Genomic DNA, 18289 nt, shown 5'->3' with positions numbered 1-18289 from the left:
AAAAATTTAAGGTGTGATAGAATAGAAACCAAGAAGGTAATTGAACCCAAGAAGATAATGAAGCCATACTTACAAAGTGCTGAGGGAAATTTCTATCTAGCTAATTCTCATTCAAGAATGAGGTATGGGCCAGGAGCGGTGGCTCTCACCTGTAATACTAGCACTTTGGGAGGCCGAGGTGGGTGGATCACAAGGTCAGGAGTTCAAGACCAGCCTGGTCAAGATGGTGAAACCCTGTCTCTACTAAAAATACAAAAATTAGGCAGGCTTGGTGGCAGGCACCTGTAGTCCCAGCTACTCGGGAGGCTGAGGCAGAGAATTGCCTAAACCCAGGAGGCGGAGACTGCAGTGAGCTGAGATTGTGCCACTGCACTCCAGCCTGGGTGACAGAGCCAGACTCCAAAAAAAAAAGGAATTAAGTGTGAAGTTAAAATTAAAGGAAATAGTAATGAAATAGAGGAGGGAAGACTTTAACAGATACAGAATATGTATGACCACCAAGAAGAGAATAACATTACCAAAAAAGTTTAGATTTGTTCATACAAGTAAGTGTATAGCTGTTAAATATTTAAAGATAGGGATAATCATTTTTTTTTTTTTTTTTTGAGACAGAGTCTCTCTCTGTCACCCAGGCTGGAGTGCAGTGGCGCAATCTCAGCTCACTGCAAGCTCCGCCTCCTGGGTTCACACCATTCTCCTGCCTCAGCCTCCCAAGTAGCTGGGATTACAGGCGCCTGCCACAACGCCCAGCTAATTTTTTGTATTTTTAGTAGAGATGGGGTTTCACCGTGGTCTCGATCTCCTGACCTCATGATCCGCCTGCTTTGGCCTCCCAAAGTGCTGGGATTACAGGCGTGAGCCACCACGCCTGGCCCTAAGATAGGGATAATCATTTAATGAGTAGAAGTGCACAATATAGATTTCAATCCAGGCAGAGAAAAAAGTAATTATAAAAACTTTATCACTCCAAAAGTGCAGAGGAAAACAGGGAGAAAAAAGTAGCAAAGAAAAACATAATAAACAGAAAATATAAAAGAAGATAATATAGTCAGCCCTCCATATCCACAGCTTCCACATCTTTGGATTCAACCAACATGAGATTCAACATTTTTTTTTAGTTAAAAATAAGAATACAGCAATAAAAATAACACAAATTTAAAACATACAGTATAGTAAATCTTTACATAGCATTTACATTGTATTAGGCATTATAAGTAATCTAGAGACGGTTTAAAGTATACAGGAAGATGTGCATGGATTACATGAAACACTATGCCATTTTATATAAGGAACTTGAGCATCTGTGGATTTTGGCACCCACAGGGAGTCCTGGAACCAATCCCCTGTGGATACCAAGGGAATTGTAATAACTCACAATACTTTCAAGTGGATTAAAGCCAACCACTAAAAGCAGAGATTATGAAAATGAATGAAAGAGAAAGACCCAACAGTATGCAATTGAGAAGAAAGACACACAAAACAATATCAGTCTGAAGGTTTGAAATTGAAGGGTGAGAAAAAAAAGATCATGAAAATTCCAAATGAATGTTGAGCAATAAGATTAATATATGACAAGATAAAATTTGTGGCAAAAAGAACAAATAGAGAAAAAGATAGATACTATACAATAATAAAATGAATCATTCTCCAAGACGATGTAGCAATCATGACCTTGCATGCACCTAACAACATAGTTTCAAGTTATATAAAAGGCCAAAACAGATCATTTTATACACATAGTAGATTTTTATTTATTTATTTATTTATTTATTTATTTTTTGAAATTTTATTTTATTTTATTATTTTATTTTTATGAAGTACTTATTGATCATTCTTGGGTGCTTCTCGGAGAGGGGGATATGGCAGGGTCATAGGATAACAGTGGAGAGAAGGTCAGGAGATAAACACATGAACAAAGGTCTCTGGTTTTCCTAGGCAGAGGTCCCTGCAGCCTTCTGCAGTGTTTGTGTCCCTGGGTACTTGAGATTAGGGAGTGGTGATGACTCTTATAGAGCATGCTGCCTTCAAGCATCTGTTTAACAAAGCACATCTTGCACCGCCCTTAATCCATTTAACCCTGAGTTGACACAGCACATGTTTCAGAGAGCAGGGGGCTGGGGGAAAGGCCATAGATCAACAGCATCCCAAGGCAGAAGAACTTCTCCTAGTTAGAACAAAATGGAGTCTCCTATGCCCACCTCTTTCTACACAGACACAGCAACAATCTGATCTCTCCTTCCTTTCCCCACACTTCCCCCGCTTCTCTTCAACAAAACCGCCATCGTCCTCATGGCCCACTCCCGATGGTCGCTGTCTCTTTGGAGCTGTTGGGTACACCTCCCAGACAGGGCAGCCGGGCAGAGGCGCTCCTCACTTCCCAGACAGGGCGGCCGGGCAGAGGCGCTCCTCACCTCCCAGACAGGGCGGCCGGGCAGAGGCGCTCCTCACTTCCCAGACGGGGCAGCCGGGCAGAGGCGCTCCTCACATCCCAGACGGGGCGGCCGGGCAGAGGCACTCCTCACTTCCTCCCAGACGGGGTGGCCGGGCAGAGGCGCTCCTCACATCCCAGACGATGGGTGGCCGGGTAGAGGCGCTCCTCACCTCCCAGACGGGGTGGCGGCCAGGCAGAGGCGCTCCTCACTTCCTCCCAGACGGGGTGGCGGCCGGGCAGAGGCGCTCCTCACCTCCCAGACGGGGCGGCCGGGCAGAGGCGCTCCTCAGCTCCCAGACGGGGCGGCCGGGCAGAGGCGCTCCTCACCTCCCAGACGATGGGGGACGGCCGGGCAGAGGCGCTCCTCACCTCCCAGACGGGGCGGCCGGGCAGAGGCGCTCCTCACCTCCCAGACGGGGCGGCCGGGCAGAGGCGCTCCTCACTTCCCAGACGGGGCGGCCGGGCAGAGGCGCTCCTCCCTTCCCAGACGGGGCGGCCGGGCAGAGACGCTCCTCACTTCCTATACGGGATGGCGGCTGGGCAGAGGGGCTCCTCACATCCCAGACGATGGGCAGCCAGGCAGAGACGCTCCTCACTTCCTAGACGGGGTGGCGGCGGGGCAGAGGCTGTAATCTTAGCACTTTAGGAGGCCAAGGCAGGAGGCTGGGAGGTGGAGGTTGTAGCGAGCCGAGATCACACCACTGCACTCCAGCCTGAGCAACACTGAGCATTGAGTGAGCGAGACTCCGTCTGCAATCCCAGCACCTCGGGAGGCCGAGGGGGGCAGATCACTGGAGGCCAAGAGCTGGATACCAGCCGGGTCAACACGGCGAAACCCCGTCTCCACCAAAAATACAAAGACCAGTCAGGCGTGGTGGCGCGCGCCTGCAATCCCAGGCACTCAGCAGGCCCAGGCAGGAGAGTCACAGGAGCCCGAGGCAGGGAGGTTGCAGTGAGCCGAGATCACGGCAGTAGTCCAGCTTCGGCAACAGAGGGAGACCGAAGAAAGGGGAGAGTGGAGACGGGAGAGGGAGGAGAGGGAGGAGAGGGAGGAGAGGGGAGAGGGGAGAGGGGAGAGGGCTTCTTCTGACAGCAAATGAGAAATCTAACAAAAAAAAACCTGGAAGAATATTCGAAGAAAATATCTATAAGTTTATCTGTTTTATATAGAACCCTGTACCCAATAAAAATTATAAATTTTTCTTCTTAGAAAATTTACAAAATTGGCCATATTGTGAAGACTTCAGCAATTTTCAAAGAATTTATATTATGCATATTTGTATCAATAAGCAATTAAATTAGACATCTACAAGCAAAGAGGAGAGGTGTTTTTTTGTTTCTGTTTTTGTTTTGAGACAGTCTCACTCTGTCGCCCAGGCAGGATTACAGCTCACTGCAACCTCTGCCTCCTGGGTTCAAGTGATTCTTGTGCCTCAGCCTCCCAAGTAGCTGGGATTACAGACATGTGCCACAGTGCCTGGCTGAGAGTTTTTTTTAAAGAAGTTAAAAAAAAATAGAAAAAGTGCATGTTTGGAAATTTAAAAATATCTTTCTAGTTAACTTTTTGATTCAACAGGAAATAATAATGAAAAGTTGAAAATATTTTAAATGAAGTGAAAATAAAATAACCACATAAAAATGTGTCATGCAGTAAGGTGCTATTAAAATATGTGATTAGAACCTAAAATTTATCTGTAAAATAAAAGAAAGATAAAAAGTAAATGAGTTTGCAGTCAATTCAAGAAGGGAGAAAAAAACAAACAAACCAGAAGGAGCCACAAAGGGTAGAAAAAAGGAAATAATAAAGGTAAAGTAAAAATCAATAAATTAGGGAAAAAATTACAAAAAGTTAATATAGTTAAAATTTGAGTTTTTGAATGAAAGAAAAATTTCTAGTGAGGCAAATCAAGAAAAAGAGCACAAATAAAGAAAATATTAAGAACAAAAAAAGGGAACAGAAACAAAACACATTAGAATAGAGATTAAACAAACCATAAGAGAAAATGGAAAAATTTATGCAAATAAATTTGAAAATTCAGAATAAAAGATTAAGGTTTCTTTTGCAAGGATACAGGAAGAATAGATACTGGGATGAAATTAGCAATCTTGGCCATACCTTCTAGTCCTACTTTATTGAGTTTTTTAAAATCATAATTTGATAAATTATAAATTGAATGTGCTTTCTTTATCTTTCGAGGAAAGTGTATGTTTTCCCACCTGAAAGTGGGAAACGATTAGGATGGTGGAACAACATGATAATAGGATTCTGGATCTCTGAGACTGCAGCACACTAATTGTGTCCTGAACTGACTACCTCTGGATATCTTGGGCATGAAAAATAAGTTTCCATCTTGTATAATCTACTGCTATTCAGTCTTTTTATGTTGCCTGCAACCAAGCCTAATCCTAACTGATACATAAACACTTTAATAGAGACTATTTATAAAAATATATTACAAAACCACTCATAATGTCAAAGTACTATGAATGGTGCCCCCTAGAGTTGTGCGATGGAAAGGTCCTGAAAGCTGAAACTCGATAATTATTCCTATCAGAGTCAGGAGGAAACAGAGCTGCTTACTATATCTACTCCTTTTCAATATTGTATCTGAAGTATAAGTTAATGTAATAAGGCAAGAAAAATACATCATAAATATAAGAATTTAAAAGCAAAAAGAAAGCTGTTCTTATTTTCAGATGATATAATAATCTGTAGGACACTTTATAAACTATTAGAATTAACGAGTGATCACTAAGCTGGATATAAGACCAACAAACAAATCAATAGCCTACTTAATCACCAGTAATAGACAATTAGAAATGTAATCTCTAAAAATGTCATATTCGCAAAAATGTGTAAGATGCTTGTGAAGAAAATAATGAAATTTTATTGAAGGAAATAGAAGAAGACATGGTATATTAATTAAGGTGTTTTTACAAGCAAGTAACATATATCCAACAGGAAGTGTCTTGAAGTAATATTTATTACTTCACATTACATGAAGCCCAGCATGGGCAGGTTCAGGGTTGCTTAATCCTGCAACTCAAGGATGTCATCAAACACTCAGGATCTTTCCATCTTTCTGCTGAAGCATCTCCAACAAGGCTTTTATCTCAGGTTTGTCCTCTCCCAGTTTTAGGATTGATGTCATAGTGAGAGTCTATGTGTAAAGACCTCTTCACATGACTCTATTCCAGAGGAAGTAAAAGAAGTATCTCTTTACACATCTATTTTTTTATCAAACTTTTCCCATAAACCTTTATCTCATGTCCCACTGCCAGCATTGAGTCATGAGGCCATGCCTATGGAAGGATGGGAAAATCTCTCATATTTTCAGTCTCTAATATGGGAAGCATTCTCTGTAGATAAGAAAGGAAGTGGAGTGGGCTAGTGCTGATGAGTAGGCAACCAAGAGGTCCTGCCACATCCAAATAAATGGATGGGACAACTCAATATCATTAGGTTGTCAGCTGTCCTTCAATTTTAATATATTAATCAAGTGCAATTACAATCAAAATCAAAATACTTTTTTTATGGAACCAGAAATGCTCATATTAAAATTAATATAACAGAACAAAGGTTCAAAAACAATTTTGGAGGAAAAGAAGTGGAGGCAGGTGTCCAACTAGAGAGGAAAACATTTTATAAAGCCATAATAATTAGATGGCATGACGGTGGCACAGAAGCCACAAACTAACAGAAGACGAAAGAGAGTCCAGACATAAGCTCATACATATATGGAAATCTGAGATATGAGAGATGGCATGTTTTCACTTTTGAGATTGTGGTTCCACAAACAACAACAAAATTCATGGCTCCTTTGATGAAAATGAAAGTCTCATGCACCCTCAAAATAATGTGCTCTCCTAAAAGTGTCGAGAATTATAGTATTGCCTATATATAGCTCTGGTAAGCAAAACAAACGTATTCATGAACAAATTGCTTTGATTTTTCTTTTCAAATAATTATTGTATTGCTTCTAGCTGCTATAAATCGTACTTCACTTCCTCCCAAGATTCTGAAATGTGCACCACTCTTGGATCCGCAGTCCCTCCCAATGGGTTGGCATCTCTGTGCCAAGCAACAAGAAGCCTAAGAGGAATTCAAAACGGGGGGCTGGCATGATCGGATGTGCATTTTAGAAAGATCACTGGGCGGTGGGAGGATGGGATGCAAAAGAAAGATAACATACCCTTAAACCCTTGCCCTAAAGTGTTTAAAAGTGTAGCCGAAGAGACACCAAATACACAGAGTGTAAAGGACAAAGAACCTTCACATGACAGCCCATCAAAGAGTGCACTAGGAACTCACACAGAGAACAGCAGCATTGCATCCTGGGAAGTGGCAAGGAACTAGAGGTGGATGGCTGGGTTTTGTCACTCCAGCACTTTGGGCCTCAATTTTCTCACCTTTAATAGTGGGATGATGTCAGTATCTACTTCCCAAAGCTGTTACAAGAATTAAACTATAAGGTCTATCTGCAAAGTGCTTTGCTGACTGTAAAAAACTACCTAGATGTGAGCCAATGCCAAGTACACAGACGTATGTTCTAGTTCTGAGCTACAGTGTTTACTCTAGCAGTGAAATTAATGTCATTGACTTCTTTGCTCCTTACCTGACTTGGATTTCTACATGTGAGCAAGGTCAAAGGAAGGCAGTTTGGTAACTCAGAAAGAATCACCAAATCATCTGATTGGAAGGCATCTTTGAGGTTATTATTTCAGTCTCCCACTCCATGTAGGAATCCTCTCTACAGATTCCTGACCCAGGTGGTTGTCTTATCTCTGCTTGCACCTGGCTGTGATGGAGATGTTACTCCCTCGCAAAGCAGCTCAGCCTGTCTGTGGACAGTGGGCATTGTTAGAAATAGAGCTGAAATCAGACTCCCTCCAGCCTCTGTCCACTTGTCTTAGTTCAGCCCTCTGGAACAACACAAAACTAATTCACTCTCTTTCTCATTTGACAGCTTTTCAAGGGTTTGAAGACAGCTATCAGAGCTGTCTATGTGTGCCCTTCTCTGGAATAAACGTTCCCGGTTTTCTGAACTGCCCCTTTCAGGTCATGGTTTCTAAGATGCTTCACTAGTCCAGTTATCCTCCCTCGATTGATCACTGCTTTGTCAGTATCCCCTTTTAAAATCTAGTGCCACCTTCCTGCCACCACGTCTAAGTGGAAACAGCCTAAATGTCCAAGAGCAAGTCAATTCAAACAAATTATGGCATATCTACACAATAGTGTGTTGTATAACTATTAAAACTGGGTTTCAAAGAATATATAAGTTGAGGAAATAATTCAGGACATAATGTTAGTTTTTTAATGTAGAATATAAACACTACATAACCCACATTTTTTAGTACTTCCATGTGCCTCATGGAACACAAGTCTCCAGAAGAGACTTGAAGGACATATACCAAAATGATAACAGTAGTGATCTCCAAATGATGAGAGCTAATTTTCGTTTTCTTCTTCATACATTTCTGTACTTCTAAGTTTTCTACTATGAATGTATTTTGCTTTCATGATTTACAAAATACAAAGACCACACAGTTGAATATGAAGAAGAAACACGGTACCAGGAATGAGCCCTGATGCTCTGAGGCAGATGGGCCAATGGCCCTCATCACCCTTGCTCTGCCTGTTACACATCCTCTTATGCTACCTGGCAAACACTAGTTGTTTTATCGCCATGTCAGAATTTTTTGGCTCATGTTGGGCTTTTTGTTAACTAAAATCTTCAAGACTTTTTCCCATTAACTATTGTCAATAATTTGAATAACTGAGTTTTTTTTTTTTTAAATCGATATGAAGAACTTGCATTTTCTCCATTAAATTCCATCATGCTTATTTTGGCTCCTTGTTCAGGCAAACCACCATATCCTGTTTCTGTCATGCGGCATATTACTTAGACTTCTTCATTTTGTGTTAGCTCACATTTATATGTTGGCATCTCTTTCATGTCATTGAAAGGATTTTCACAGAACCGGGCACCAAACAAGGACTAGCAGCATCTTGTGCTACACCTCTCTCTGAGTTGACTTGGCCCCACCTGTCCAGTGCTTTTTGGATACAATGGTTTGCCCAGCTGTGCCTTCACCAAGCCATAGATCACCCAGGCCCTATCCATTCATTGTACCATAAAATGTGTTGTCGGAAGCCCTGTTGAAAGATTCACTACCTCTGGGACAATCTTGAGAGTTTTGGTAATCTTTCAAAAAAGAAAAAAATGTGAAATGATGTTAGTATGACATGGTTTGTTCTACATAACCTGTGCTGGCTTCTTGAGATTACCACTTCCTTTTCAAAGCGATTATAATCTAACTCCTTAATAATGCAGTTTACAGTTTGCTGGGGATCAAAGTTAAACTCAACAGTGCAAAGTTCCCCAAACCTACATATTTCCCCTTTTGACAACTCGGACAGTTGCCCATCACTAATCTTCTGGCATCACTCCTGAGATTCCTGAAAGATTACTGACAATATTCTATGATTAAATCTACAAATTCTTTCAGTCCCCAGGGATGCAATTTGTCAGGGCTGGAGACCTAGCTTATTTAGAGAGCCCAGGTATTCATTTTCTAAAGAGCTTCATAACTAGGGCTGCAATTGCTTCTTTGCAGTGTTTATATTGTTCTTTCCAGTTTGAAGATCATTCTAAGAGATAGAGATGATGGAAGCTAAGTAGGAGTTGCATAATTCTGCTTTGTATCTGTCATCTGCTAGCATTACACCATCTGCCCCAAGCACAGGATCTGGCCCTTCCCTATTCTTCCTGCTCAGAATATACTTGCACAAAGCTCTTTTTGCTGTTCCTGAGCATTTTTTGCAAGTCTCAGCTCATTCTGAGCCCCAGCCTTGCTAACACTATGGCTACAAGCCTGTGACACTCTTTGCTTTTCTTCTCCAGTGATGTGCCCTGCTTAGTGCTTTTGTAAAGGCTCTTTGAAAACCTGAGAGTGCTGGAGGGCTTCCCTTGCTGGCTCGGGGTCTTCCCTTTGCTTCCTAGTCAGGATCACTGGAGACTGTATTGCCAGAATTTAATTTTGGAAAGAATATTGCTTTAATGCTTCTTCTGTCCTCTCATTCTTTGAAAACAAAACAACAAAACAAAACAAAATAGTACAACAACAACAACAACAACAAAAATCACAGCTGCAAATGAGGTCTGATTAGCAACCAGTTCAGTGTATTTAGGCTCATCATGGTAAAAAAAAAATCTGACAAATGATAAAAAGCATTGCTTAATTTGCTTTAAATAAGAATGTGGAGGAACTGTTTTTTCTAGTTCATTGTGCAATGAGAAAAAAGGGAGGGAGCAGAGATCCAAAAAACAAGGACAACTAATATTGAGTAGCAACTACGTTCTTTCATTTAATCTTCATGTCAGTCCTGGAAGCACTGTTCTGATTTAGAGATGGAGAAAAATGAAGCTTAAGTTAAGTGACTTAGAGTAACTTTGTAAACCAGTGGGTAGAACCAAGGGTCAAACTCAGGCAGTGTGATTGGACTGCTCACGCACTTTTTCCTACATTACAGGTATAGGTAAGCAGCTCACAAAACCATTCCACCCAAAGATGTGTCTTTTGGACCCTATGGCATTTAAAAAAATGTTTAGATTTATTGCCGACATTTATAACTTAGGAGATTTTACGTTCACTTCTAGAATCCTAGCTACTTTTGAGAATCTCTGGCCCTACATTTCCCCCATGGAAACCATTGGCCAAGTGGAGTAGTGGCGATCTGCCCTCTCCAGGTTGCCCTAATCCCCACCTTCCCCCTCATTTATATTCCCCACTTGGTCCTGTTAGATGTTTGAGTTTGCACTGCCCTAGGCTATGCTGTTACTCCATTGTTTTTACTGGTTTCTGAGAGAAAGCCTTCTGCCATATGGAAAAGAAGGGAGCAAAGGTTATGAAAATCAAAGATATGTCTCTTGCACTCAATTCAGCCTTATTATTCCCCTGGAAAGGGCCTCCCAGAATCTTAAGAGGCTCCGAAAAAGAGTGTGCTTGTTTCACTCAGCTTGTCCCAGGATCCTCCATTCCCAATAATGGACTCCCTTTTGCACCGTGTTTCTTAAACCACAGAGTCTAACAAGAACATCATTCAAGTTTTTAAAGCCTGTATGTATGGGCAAGAGAGTCTGTTCATATGACCTTCTAAATAGGACTCTTGGGCACGATCAGAATGTCTGGCTAAGCCTGCCTTCATGGTTAGGCACTACTAACAGACCATTGAAAATATGCACGTCGTAGATCATAGAGTGGACAGAACCTAGGCTGAGGATCAGGAAATCTGGTTTTTCATCTTGGTTCTGGTGTTAGAGGGATACCCAGTGCATAGAACATCACAGAAATTAGTAGTTACAATGAAGAATATAGAGGGAATCTGAATATCATTTTGAAGGGAGAGATCCATCCATTCATTCAGTCACTCTGTGAATATGTATTTATTACGCACACACTACATGTCAGACACAATTTAGGCAATGAGAATTCAGAATTGAACCAGACAGACAAAAATCCCTGCCATCATGGAACTTACATTTCAGTAAGGAGAGATAGACAAGTGAAAAAACCAAATAAGTAAATATCTTTGGTAAACTGATAATAAGACTGTGGGAAAAATCAAGTAGGGTAACTGATGGTTATGAAGCTTTGAGGCTGGGAGAGGGGGTTATTTAAAGAAGGTAATCAAGCCCTCTTCACAGGGAAAGTGAGATTTCAACTCAGGCCTGAAGGAAGTAAGAAAGCAAGCCACGTGGATTTTTTGAAGAAAAGCATTCCAGGCAAAGGGAAGAACAAGTGCATAGACCCCAAGGTGGACTGTGCCCAGCATGTTTGAGGGCGAGCAGAGGCCAGCATGGCTGGAGCAGAGTATGCAAAAGAGACAGCCATTAGACATGGGGTCTGACAGGTGACAAGCGCCCATACTGTGGAGGGACTTGCAGGACATCGTGTTGAACACTGATTTTTGCTCTTATTGTCCTGGGAGGCAGGGAAGTGACATGATCAAGCTTATAGTTGAACAGGATAACTCTGAGAATTCTGTTGAGAATAGTATGTAGGCAGCTAGGGCAGAAGTGGGAGAGCAGTTAGGAGGCTGTCACATGGTGGCTGGGCTAGGGAGTAGCCTTGGAAACAGCAGAACATGGTTCTATTCTGCACATAATTTGAAGGTAAAGTGAACAGGATTTGCAGAGCCATCAAAAGAGAGTGAGCACGTGCGAGAGGAAGCTCTAAGGGTTTATGCTTGAGCAACCAGACTCATGGCCATTAACCGAGCTGGGAAAGGCTGTGGAAGGAGCAGGTTTGGCATCCAGACCAGGAGTTCCGTTTTTTGATACATTTGGATACCGATTAAACATTCAAACAGAGATTGTGAATAGGCAATTGGGCATGTGCATATGTAATTATAAACATGAGCATCAAAACCATATTGATTATATTTAAAACTCATAGATCGAATGAGATCACCAAAGAAGAGAGTATAATTAGAAAAAAGAAGAGATGGGAGTACTCGGCTCTGGGCATTCTAACATTACAAGCTGGGGACCTGAGATGGAATCAGCAAAGGAAACTCGGAAAACCTGAGGAGGGAGGCTTCTCAGAAGCCAAGTGAGGAAAATGTATTCCAGAAGAATAGAGAGATCAGCTGTGCCAAGTGTTACCTCAGGTGTCCAGGATGATGAGAAATGACCATAGGATGTCATGGTGAAGAGATGATTGGTGACCTTGATAAGAACAGTTTTGGTGGTGGTGGTTTGTGCGTTGGAGAGAGAGTAGGAGGGGCTGGGTGCTGTGCAGTCCTAATTAGAATGACTCCAACAGAAGATGTGGGAGAAGAGAGGTCTGACATGGTGAGCATGAACAACTATTTAGAGGAGTTTTGCTGTGTAGAGAAGGAGAGAAACGGGAGGAAGTGGGGTTAAAAGCGGTGTCCTGTATGTGTGTGTGCGTGCGTGCGTAAGACGGGAGCAAGTCTGAAGGCTCATGGGATTCATCCTGTACAGAGAGGAGAGCTGATGATTCAGAAGAGAGGGGAGAATGCTAGGATAATGGTGGAATCTGGCACGCACATGGACAGGGTGGTCTTTGTCAGGAAAAGAGCTACCTCATCCATGGTAATGGTGTAAAAGCGAGATACAGAGTGACTGGTAAGTGGATCGACAGAAGCCGATAGCAATAGCTGGTCTCCTCAACAAACCAAAAATGGGGTGTGGCAGGACAGAACTCAAAGGGCCAGGTCCAGAGGCTCATGGAGCTTTTGGTTGGTAAGGAGTGTATTTATCCCTCCTAGTAACTGAATCTGAAAGACATCAACTGGAGAGTGGAGGAATGCTTTAAACCATGAGACAGGGCCAGGTGCAGTGGCTCACACCTATAATCCCAGCATTCTGGGAGGCGGAGGTGGGAGGATCGCTTGAGCTTAGGAATTCAAGACCATCCTGGGCAACATATTGAGACTCCATCTCCACAAAATATTTAAAAAATTAGCCAGGTATGGTGTCACATGCCTGTGGTGCCAGCTACTCGGGAGGCTGAGATGGGAGGATCGCCTGACCCTGGGAGATCCAAACTGTAGTGAGCTATGATTGAGCCACTGTACTCCAGCCTGGGGGACAGAGTAAGACCTTGTCTCAAAAATAAATAAATAAATAGACAAACCATGAGACAGAGTACACCTGAGAGTCACAGTTAGGAGCAAAGACTGGGAGTTGCTCCTAAAGAAAGGCTAAAATCATGAGACTGGATGAGCCTATTGAGAATGAGGAGTGCACAGGCCAAGGAGTAAGACTTGCAGGACACCGACACTCAGGGACTTAGGGAGCAGTGAGAGAGACAGAGAGAGAGAGAGAGAGAGAGAGAGAGAGAGTATGTGTCAGGGTGGAGCAGGAAGCAGCAAAGGCAGAAATAGGGCATTGCTTTGCTGGTTCATAGCCTGCTTTCTTCCCTAAAGAAGGGAATACAACTGAGCATGCAAGAGGACCAGATGTAGACAATTTCCTGAAGGAAGGAGACATCAGCTGGGCCACCTGCTTCAGGGAGGGCTGGGAAGAGGGGAGGCTTGGAAATATCACCAGATTTGGGGAGAAGAAGGTCACTGGCTATTGAGGGAGCAGGTACAGAAGAGGAGTTTGGGCAGATGCCCAATTGCAGGGGCTTAAGATGTGATTAAAGGAAATGGAGACAGGAGGAGGGTGTGAGGCCATACCCATTGAAATAGTGCTCCTATGGCATGAAAGAAAAACATACGGAGGCTCTAAGGACCAAGCACACAATCTTAGGGGAGTTCTAGTATGACATCGGAAGGACTCATGGAGTGGATGAGATCACAGAGAGAAAGGGCTAAGAGACTCTGGAGGTGATGGTGCACCCACGTGGTTCTCAAGAGTGTCTGTCTAGGTTTTCCTTGTAGCTCAGCTGGAAGCTTCACATGGCAGGTGGAAGGGCATTTCCAGACCCTTCATTACTTCCATAGCCTTTTGGAAAGATTGTATACAACAAGGGACAGGGAAGTGTGATGTATTGTGTCCTAAAAACCCCTCAGAAAAGACAATTTGAAACAGAACATGTAAATGATGTCTTGTGTTGCTTTCCTCATTTCCTTTCTTATTTACTTTTCCCACATGCCTCTAAGTCTGGATGCAATTGTGTGTCTCTGAGAGGTGTTCTAACAGGCTTCTAGTCACCATGAGAAATCTCAGAGTCTCCTCTTGGAGCTGGTGACTTCAGGTCTAGACTCTGAAACATAATATTCTACTATTCACAGTAGAATGAAATGACTTCAAGTCCCTGCATGTCCCATGTATTACATATTTAGTATGTAATATTTATGAGAAATGTGACCCTGGACAAGGGGTGAGGCTTCTCTGGGCCCAGGTTTTCTCAGGAGGAAGGAGAGCATTGTCTCACCTCTCCTGCCCAGACTCTCGGGGAGCAGGCTTTCTTCCCGAGGGACGCAGCAGGAGAGCGAGGAGGAAAGGAGATGACAAGGCAGAGCAGAAGAGGAGAAACTGGATGGGGAAGCCAGAGTACAGGCGACGGACTGGCTTGGGATTTGTAACTGGATGGAGGTTGAGGTGGGATGAGGGTCTGGGGCTCAGGCACGGCAGTGATAAGGGTGGCTTCACAGGGAGGACTTCCCAGGGTAAGTGCTTTCCTTGACTCAAAGTGACAAGCTTAGACAGGGCTTTGGGAAAAGGGGGAGATGTGGCTTAGGTGATATGCTTTCTGGATGACTGTCGATCACAGGGGAGCTAAGGTGCAGGAGTTTACGTTCCCAGGCCTGATGATGTGGACAGCCCCGCACGTGGCCGGGCAGTTTCTTCACACACTTTTAGTTTTGCTTTCTTGTAAAGAGTTCCAGTGTTATCATTATGTTTAGCAGTTACAAACACTCCCATTTATTACAAGCTTACTAAACACCAGCTTTACGTATATTTGCCTGGGAAATTTGTACTTATCACCCCCAACCAAGCCAATGAAAGCAACGTACAAACACTGCTTTGTAAGCCTTGGACTGACTTGTTAGTTTGCAGCTTTCCTTATAATGGTACACGGTTTGGCCTTTCAACTCCTGACTTTTTCTTGGTGATTGAAGACTAGAGGTAGTGACCACAAAGGAAGCTAGAGCGTCTTCTCATGTGTGTGAGGAGGACTCTGGAATAGGAAGAAGGGTGTTTGCGAGTGCTGGACTGGGCATGCCACCCAGGGAATAAGATCCTCACTTTGTCCTGCATTTCTCCTTTGGTATCAGCCCCTGGCCACAGTGGAGACACAAATTACTATTGTAGCACCTGTCATCCCACGGAGTGTGATCTGTTTATTTGATTGTCTCTTCCTTTAGATGGCATGTGACCTTTTTGTGAGCAAGGTCTATATATATATATATATATATATATATAAAAAATTTTTTTTTTTTTTTTTTTTTTTGAGGTGGAGTCTCGCTCTGTCCCCCAGGCTGGAGTGCAGTGGCACAATCTCAGCTCACTGCAAGCTCCGCCTCCCAGGTTCACGCCATTCTGACTCAGCCTCCCGAGTAACTGGGACTACAGGCACCCACCACCACACCCAGCTAATTTTTTTTTTTTTTTTGTATTTCTAGTAGAGACGGGGTTTCACCGTGTTCGCCAGGATGGTCTCGATCTCCTGACCTCGTGATCTGCCCACCTTGGCCTCCCAAAGTGCTGGGATTATAGGCGTAAGCCACCGTGCCTGGCCTACATATATTTTATATAACTCCACATCCCTAATGCCCATGTTCTCAACAGCGTTTGGTACACAGTAGATGCTCAGCAGCACATGTTGAACAATTGAATGACTTCTTGTCTCTGCTTTGTTTCTGGCTTGCTTTGTGAGCTTGTGCAGTGTTGATTTTTGGAAAGATATTATTTTTCCTATGTTACAATCTTATCACAAGTCTTTTCTCACAGCTATTTTACTATTAGGACAATGGTGTGATTCTAAGGTGTTCTGTTAACATGACTTATTGCAACTTATGATTTACTAGGAACAAGCATTACACAGTGTTGGGGGCCAGGGAGGCCAATCCTCCCTTTCGACGCACTCACATATTTAAACAATCCGTGTCTGCTGGGATGTGTATCTGGTATGATATAGAACACACAAAAATAGTTTCTCTATTATTAAAAACTGTAACTATGCCACTTTTTAGATAAAATGTAAACCTGGCCTCCAACTCAAAGATTTAGGCTGTCTTGGCCAATATAGGGAAAGTTAGATTAGGATAGGGTTGGCATGGATGAGTTCAGTTAGTAATTGTGTGTATTCTGCAACTTTTCTCAAATCCCTCATCTGTGGTGACAGGGGAGGAAAGTGAGCTGGTTTAAACTTCATTATCAATTGTATAATAAGTCCTTTTATTCAAATAAAGGATTATTATACGTTTTAAAATAACATGCTTTCCAGTATTAAGCTACCTGAGCAATGGCTCACTTTTCTGTTACTCCTAAATTGAAAGAGAAACTACCATGTATTACATAGTTACCTTAATGCTCTGATCAGAAAAATTATATATAATGGCTTCAAATTCATTCAGTATTTCTCCGTGTTTATTAAGCACCCCCAGAATAGTACTCAATGTGGGAAAGGCAAGGAGGGCTGGGAGAGAGGACCCCCCCCAAAGACATGCAGATCAATAACAATACAATTCAACAACATTTCCACACCCAGATGCCACAGGTAATATTATTTTTAGTATCAGATGATCTGCACTGAATGCATTAGAAATTTAGAGAAAGGAGGGCTGGGCGCAGTGGCTCACACCTGTAATCCCAGCACTTTGAGAGGCCGAGGAGGGCAGATCATGGGGTCGGGAGATTGAGACCATTCTGGCTAACATGATGAAACCCCGTCTCTACTAAAAATACAAAAAATTAACCAGGCATGGTGGAGGGTGCCTGTAGTCCCAGCTACTTGGGAGGCTGAGGCAGGAGAATGGCAGGAACCTGAGAGGCAGAGCTTGCAGTGAGCCGAGACCATGCCACGCGCTGCAGCCTGGGTGAAAGTGTGAGACTCTGTCTTACAATAAATAAATAAATAAAAGCTCATGTTAGCCTAACATAAATTTAATCTCACACTCCAGCCTGGGGGACAGAGTGAGACTCTGTCACAAAAAAATTAAAAAACAGAAAAAGAAAGAAAGAAATTTAGAGAAAGGAGTGTATCATGACATGGAGTAGTTAGGAAACACTTCCCAAAAGAGAATTGGTAAGTAAACGGGGCTTTAAAGGAGGGGTAGAACCTGACTGAGAGAGGTGACTGGGAGATATTCTACTTTAGGGAAGTAACCTTAGCAGAAGGACTGGGAGGGACACACACGTGCATATTCAGAAAGAGTGGCTGAGTCCATCCGCATGCAGAGCAGGTTTGAACCTGGGAGGAGTAGGAGATAAGATTGGACTAAAAAGTGGGGACCGAGAGTGTTGCACCCTGAGCGTCACACTGAGGTATCAGAATTCTAAGCCAAAATGCATTTCAAAATAAAAAAGGTAGAACACATTTTATTTAGGGGAAACTAAAAGCCAGGATAAATGAGAAAACTTAGTAAGAAAATGTCAGATTACTTGAGACATAGAACATAGGCCGTTAGACCTTGAAGGGACCTTCAACTTCATCTGATACAAATGCTTTCTTTCACAGATGGGGATATTTAGGCTAAAACAAAATCAAAACCTGCCCACGCTCACTCAGCTAGTAAATGGCAAAGCCAGAGCTAGAAACGAGTGTGGTGTTCTTTTCACCCCCCTTAATAAATTCAAATCTCCAGACTTAGACAAATCACGTCCCAGGTTACTCAAAGAACTCCCAGAACCATTGTCAATAATCCTTGAAAAAGCATGGAGAATAGGAGAACTGTTAACAGACAAGAGAAGGACAGAGTTGTCCCCATTTTCAAAAAGGGGGAAAGGGGCATATTATAAAAACTATAAGCCAGTCAGCTTGACAATTATCCCTGGCAGAATTCTAGAACAGAATTTTAAAAGGCTATTTACTCCACAAACATTATTATAATAATAGAAAGAAGGGGGAAATAACCCACAATTTCACCACTTTAACCCATCAACTGAACAGATTATTAAATAGACTCTTTGTAAGTCTTTAGAAAAGCAGAGATCACTCAGAGCCAACCCAAAACCTCAGAAACAAAACATGTCTTCATTTATTCCTTTTTTGATAAGGATATTAGATTGGTAGAAAGAAGAGGCATCAAAACCATACTTTCTTTCAGCATGGCCTTTGACAAGAACTTTTATAATTACCTTGCCATAAGACATGAACTGGCTGATAGCCAGTGGGTGCAATCATGGCTAGGGTAGGAATTATACCTACATGGTG

The sequence above is a fragment of the Pongo abelii genome, chromosome 10 (assembly GCF_028885655.2).
Source record: "Pongo abelii isolate AG06213 chromosome 10, NHGRI_mPonAbe1-v2.0_pri, whole genome shotgun sequence".
NCBI lineage: Eukaryota > Metazoa > Chordata > Mammalia > Primates > Hominidae > Pongo > Pongo abelii.
The sequence above is the reverse complement of the archived record's forward strand: the minus strand, read 5'-3'. Positions refer to the sequence as shown.